The sequence below is a fragment of the Eucalyptus grandis genome, chromosome 6 (assembly GCF_016545825.1).
Source record: "Eucalyptus grandis isolate ANBG69807.140 chromosome 6, ASM1654582v1, whole genome shotgun sequence".
Classification (NCBI taxonomy): domain Eukaryota; kingdom Viridiplantae; phylum Streptophyta; class Magnoliopsida; order Myrtales; family Myrtaceae; genus Eucalyptus; species Eucalyptus grandis.
This window is the reverse complement of record NC_052617.1, coordinates 20,903,748-20,910,367: the sequence shown is the minus strand read 5'-3', so window position 1 is coordinate 20,910,367 and position 6,620 is coordinate 20,903,748. Positions and strand designations below refer to the sequence as shown.

Below are 6,620 nucleotides of genomic sequence, written 5' to 3'. Positions count from 1 at the left end.
GGTGAAAATAAATCTTAGTGAGCTCACACCCTAAACCCCGATTAGGAAGGTAATACGTCTAGAGGCAGTCTAACCACACATCACAGAAAACTCACATCGCCTCAGCACCTCCCTGCACATTAGTACAATTTTTATAATAAAAGCATATAATAAATGCACACATCAATTGGAATGTCTCACATAGCTCAATCAATAACAAGGGTCCCGATTATACGGTCAAATCGTTATGACATGTCCCATTTCGTGCCACATAATTTTGTCTCATAATCAGGTGCGTTTATCTCAATTATTTACATGTTCCAATTGATTACTGCCCCCACAGGCACGGCCTACCCGACACACAGTGGTCTTCTGGCGTAATCGGGCATTGTCTCACACCATCAAGCACGACAACGTATACCTCAAGACGACATTCCATATAGGACCATCGGCCCAGCCTCTACTGCGATTGGCATCCGTTGTTAGGGGCATTCCACATAGGAGTATTGTCCACTCGGCGTACATCGGGTGACGGGTTCTCATAACCCTCACACAACCATCCAATCTTGGCCAAGGACATTGTGCATTGCACTCAAATGCCTCAATTCAAATGATGCGCTTGGCCTATTTTCTTTGTATTAAAAACACCTGGTAAAAATAATCATGTGTGGGTACACGGTCATATCGAACCATAAAACCGATACTCTTCCTTTTGAAAATCCCACCATATAATATAGTACTTAAAAACATTTTTTGTGCCAAAACCCGACACCCGGTATTTTCTAATTAAATAACAAAATTTCATAATTTTGAAATAATTAATCAAAAATCACAATCACCACTCAATTGCACAAATAATCATTCAATCGCATAAACTAATCACACCATGATCAGCACGAAATTCCAGCTACGAGCTATCCAGCATAATTTCCAGAAAATATTAAATAATTAAATAAATAGCAAAATTAATTAAATAAATGCACATTAAATCAATAAATACATACTTAGGCCTAATAATGGTAATCTAACTACTTATTGGACTAATTAAATTACCCAAACCATCCTAACTACAAGACCACATATTAAACTAACTATAATCACTAACCACATAATTAACTAATTTAACCAATCTACTTTAACTAAACACACTACTGATTACACTAATCCAATCTTAACTTAATGTAAACACCCCTTAAGCATCATTAACTTTATAAGCAAGGTTTAGTGAGTAAACTCATGGGATTAGTGAGTCGGTGAGCTCACAATGATGGCAACACAACGACAAGTGAAACACGAGCCTACAACAACATCAAAGGGAGCTCAAACCGGGCTAAAAATGACCCAAGACAGCACAGCTAGGGCTGAGCTTCAACCTGACTTCTACTTGCTTTGAGGCTAAATTCTGGGCTGGACTGGAGGCGAGGAGGGCTGCTCGATTCGATGCTAGGCTTGGCCGAATTGCTGAAGTGTGGAGCGGTGCAAGATGGGCTGGACATGGGCTAGGGGATGCAGCGTGAAGACAAGAAGCGAGTCCACAATAGGGGGCATTCTGCTAGTGTTGACCGAACGAAACGAATGTAAATGTTAGTATGAACACCTAGAGGGGGTGAATAGGTGTGAAGACAATTTTTCGCAAAGAACAGTAAAAATATTTCGCTTTTAAAACTAAGTCTGAAAAACAACAAACTTTAAGCAAATTCAGACTTTAGCAGTTAAATAGAATTATGAACAAACTAAAGAAGTTTAGGGAGGAGAATAAGAGCACATAAATTATAATGGTTTGGCTTATATCAAGCCTACATGCACTCTCCACGCTGATAGCCTACTGACTGGATTCCACTAGGAATCAAAAAAGATTTTACAGCTTTGCAATCTTGACTTCACAGTGAAGAGTCTCTACTGGTCTCTCACGAAGTCTCACTAAGTGTTTATCTCTTTCGTATACAACTTTGAGCTCAGTATTTGGATTAACAAGGAAATGAAAAGCTTTAGACTTTGAAATTTCTCTTTCACGTACTCTATCGAACAACTAGAGAGTTCGCCTTAAATACTCCTTCATGCCCGTCTTGACCGTTGGCACTTTCCAAAGGAATTCTTCCAATCTACCAATTGGACAGAATCAATCAAGGAGATCTCGAGTCATTTGAAGATTGTGATGAAAGCCCATCAATCCTATTCGCCCATACAATTAGGATCTTGGCTTTCATAAGTAGATTCTTTCCTACTTGCAATCTGAAAAGATTTGATTTATCTAAATTGATTTCAATAAAGATATTCAATCTTGTAGATGATATATCCATCTAGAAAGCCAACCATAAGCCATACGAAATGAACTTCTGAAGAAATAAACAAAATCTTGCATCTGGATAAGTCTTCATTATTTAGTAGCGTCCAGTCTAGAATTTGTCAATCTAGGAGTCTTTAGACTTTGACACAAAATCTGGTCATTTTCAGACTTTGATATAGAAGTCTACAAATCTTCAGAATAGACTTTGAATAAGTTTTGTCAACTTCGAAACATCCAAAGAGTTTTCTCCAACAACAAAGACACGAGGAGGAGTTGGGGTGAGGCGACAACGAGAGAGAGAGAGGAAGTGGGGATGGAGCGAGGCTTGTGAGGTCAACTTCAGGGCTTCGCTGGAGGGGGGTTGACTCGATGGAAGGTGGGCTAATGAGTGGCAGCGTGAGAGGATGGAGCAGCGCTGGCGTGAGTGGGGGGCTGGCGACAGGAGGGGAGTGGGTGTGCGGTTGGTGGACATGCGTGAAGGTTGACATGTGGGGGTGTTGGGGTGCTGAAATGGTGGAGTGGAGCAATCAACTGCAGAGAAGAAACGAAAATGGAGAAAATGGTAGAGGGTGTTTAGTCGGCTGGCAAAGAAGAGGAAGGAGAGGCTTGCACGAAGAAGAAGGGTGGGGGGAGCAGCTAGCGTGTGAGAGAAGCTGGATGAGGGGGCAGAAAGTCAATGTAAATATCAATTTTTCATCATGACAAGGTCCCCCAAAGTCCACATGCTCATCCCTTTGGTCCCCTAAGCCTTCATACACATAAAATTTCACAAATAGCTAGGTTGATGTTTATATGTTGCAAACTGCACACAAGCCTACGAATTTACTAATTTCTCACTTCAATTCTTCACAACACACCCCAAGTTAGCAGTCAAATTTGTTGAGGAGAGGGTGCCCAAGCTAATTTCTACACTTGTCTTAACAAACTAGTCATTTTTTAAAAGGCCAAAAATCCACTTGAAAATGTCCAACCGAATTTCATTTTTTTTTTCCGAATCGTCCGAAATTAATTTTCCGTTAAAATCTCGGGCTTGCTGAAAATTTTTCAAAGGATGAGTCGACGTTCTTAAAATAAATTGTGACATGATAGAACTTTTAATTTCTAAAATTGGGTTCAATTTCGTGGTTAATTTCAACTGGATGCGATTTTAGCGTGACCTAACCTACCGGAAAGCTTTTAGGAATTTTTAGTGCATTTGATCAATGGTCGATTATTTTTTAGTCACATTGTACATCATCGATTCATTGACAATTCTCGGTTGTCGTGAAAATCTTGAGATTTCAAATACGAGCACATGATACAGAAATAACAGAAAAAACGGTTTAGTGCCATTTGACGAGAATTTTGCAATTAAATGGAATCACTCACACTTTAATTTCATGCCTTAGTTGAAATGACCTATCCTCAATCTCTAATCGATTTTGGCGATACCGTATTGACCCTTGCAGATTAGCATGGTCAAGCAGTCGATTTCTAGTCGAATTCTCAAGTCTACCGCGTTTAGAATCCTTAACAGCTTCACTTAATAGACTAGTTATCTCGTAAGTGGCTAACTTAAAGAAAAAGGTCATAGGCGCATCGATAAAAAACCCGTTTCATTTCATCGAAATCAGGGTTGAAAAAAAGGTTGTCACAATGCACCTAACGTGGGAATTATGACAAATATCTAAATCAAATATAGGAGATATATGTATAGTTAGTTATATATACCAACTTTTTTAGGAATGAAACTTGGTGGTTTGCAAAGAAGAAGAAGAATCTAAGTGGAAAAATTTTGAGATGAAAGTGTTGAACCAAACTTAGTCGATGGCAAAGGTAAAGTCTTTTACTAGAATACATGAACATATTAATAAAAACTTCCATCCCGCTATTGTCACGCCCCGATCCTCGGGCACGCACACATCCTTCTACCTTGGTCGATTTTATAATGCGATATCCCAGGACAATGTATCGCCGACCCTTTCATTTTATTAAGCACATGCGGAAGCAGTTAAAATCCCCAGACAATAAAACGATGGGATAGAAAAGCAGGGCCATATTTTTCATATTGAAACTTATAACCAAACTTTTATACAAAACACAAACCCCTTCATAACTATTCACTTCAAAAGGAATTCTCAAAAGAAGATAGACTCTCAGTCCATCCAGGCCATACTCGAGGCCCATCTCGGTATTATCTTCTTCTTTCAAAATCCTTCCCTTCAAGTTTCACCTCCAAGATCTCCTTCCCAGACTTCTCCTCCTCAGCTCCTTATCGGGTCCTAAAATGTTTTTCCCCAAACTGGGATGAGACTACGTCTCAGCGAGTTCTACCCCACTAAGCCCGATTAGTAAACTATTATACTACAGGCTGCCTAAACACGCACAGGGCAGAGGACTTACCTTGGCCTCAGATCTCACCTACAAGTCAGTACAATTCATAATAGGCACCCAAGCAATCATATCACCGATCGAAGCATCGATCAAATCGACCTAGTCGATTATATTCCAACAAGACCACTCACGGTCATTTCCATTCAGTCAATCAATTCACAACATCAAATCAAAGCAAGAATCAATCGACTTAGTCGATTACATGCCAGACGGACCATTCTAGGTCATTGATTCCACACCATATATTCTTTCATCGAGTACTCGGTCACAGAGCCACATCAATGCTCTCGGGCGTCAACTTCGCCAAGGTGACGTATCCACTAGACAACTGTGTGCGTTCTTTAAGGCGCCGTTTTCGCGGTGATATCCCAAATCACCGAACCACACATGCCTACAATGATTTTATCAATAGACAATTGCGTGCGTTCTTTAAGGCGCCGTTTTCGCCAGTGATGTCCTTATCACCGAACCACGCATGCCTATAACCATGTACTCACTAGACAATTGTGTGCGTTCTTTAAGGCGCCGTTTTCGCCAGTGAGTTCCATAATCACCGAACCACAGATGCCTATAACAATGTATTTAATAGACAAGTGTATGCGTTCTTTAAGGCGCCGTTTCGCCAAAGTGACACCCTCGGTCACCGAACCATACATGCCTATAACAATGTGAGTACTAGACCGATACGTGCGTTCTTTAAGGCGCCGTTTTCGCCAGTGATATCCCAATCACCGAACCACGTAGATCCATAATAATGTATGTACTAGACCGATACGTGCATTCTTTAAGGCGCCGTTTTCGCCAAATGATGTCCCAATCACCGAACCACGTAGGTCCATACACCGTGTCCGATTGGTTCAATCCCCCCAGTACTTCGATTCACTCTCATCATTCTACTCCCTTTACAACTCAACAAAGCACTATAAATGCTGAATAAACATACTTGGCCATTCATCAATCAACAATTCAATCTCAATCAATTCCAATCAATTTAGGGTAAATCCCTAAAATATCACAATTTATTCAATTCCATACAACGTGGAGCTCAAATAAATAAACGGACTGTGCCACGACGATCAGCATGAGATTTCGGTCGTCGGCCATCAACCTCTTAATTTCTGAAAAAAATAATTAATTAAATAATTAATTTTGAAAATTAAATAATTAATATTAAAAATTCAATTTAGCTCAAAATAAAGCCCAATTAAATAAACGGACTTCACCACGATCATCAGCATAATTTTCCGGTTCCAGACCATCTCAATTGAATTTTCGGAAAATAAATAATTATTTAATTTAATTCCGAAAATTAATATTTAAATACTAAAAAATCCACTTAGGCCCGAAAGCCTAATTGGAGCCCACTAAGGGTCGGGAAAATTCCCGAAGCACTTCCAATAATTAGTAGACCACGTCTACTTGCTAATTGCACAATCAATTTATCTAAATCACATCACAATTGACTAATAATTGCTAATTAATTCTAATCTAACAACCTAAACATAATTAATTAAAACTAAACCAACCTTAAGCATAATTAGCCAACTAATCCAAGATTAGTGAGATTACTCACCAAATCGCACGCAAATCGGATCAATCCGACGGCGGCAACGCGAGGAACGATTCTTCCCAAAGCGACTCACGGTTCCGGGGCCCGGAAACGGCCCAAAACGGGCCCGAACCAGCTGGAAACCCATTTCGTGGTTTTCTGCCCTTGGCTGGTCGGAGCAGATCCGACGGCCAAAACGGCGAGGGAAGCCCGGCGGAGGACGAGGGGAACGCCGGGAGGTCCGGCGGAGCGGGACGGTGGCCGGAGGTGGCCGGACGGTGGCTGGTCGGAGCCGGGAACAGAGCGAACAGCGGCTGGTTCGCGCGGCACAGGCGTGCGCGGACCGCGGAACGGCGGCGCGCGCGGCGGCGGTGCGGCGGTGCGGCGGCGGGACAAGCGGCTGCTGTCTTCGTCGGCGGTGATGCTCGCTTC

The 6,620-nt window shown here is 41.4% G+C and overlaps 1 long non-coding RNA gene across 1 annotated transcript; it reads right to left on the bottom strand.

Moving 5' to 3' along the window:
- Positions 1 to 4,283: 4,283 nt before the first annotated feature.
- On the bottom strand, positions 4,284 to 6,242 carry LOC120294577. The gene is made up of 2 exons (XR_005551778.1): positions 6,213 to 6,242; positions 4,284 to 4,527 (listed from the first exon to the last, which is right to left on the bottom strand). It is a non-coding gene; the product is annotated as an uncharacterized LOC120294577 (long non-coding RNA).
- Between the last annotated feature and the right edge of the window lie 378 nt (positions 6,243 to 6,620).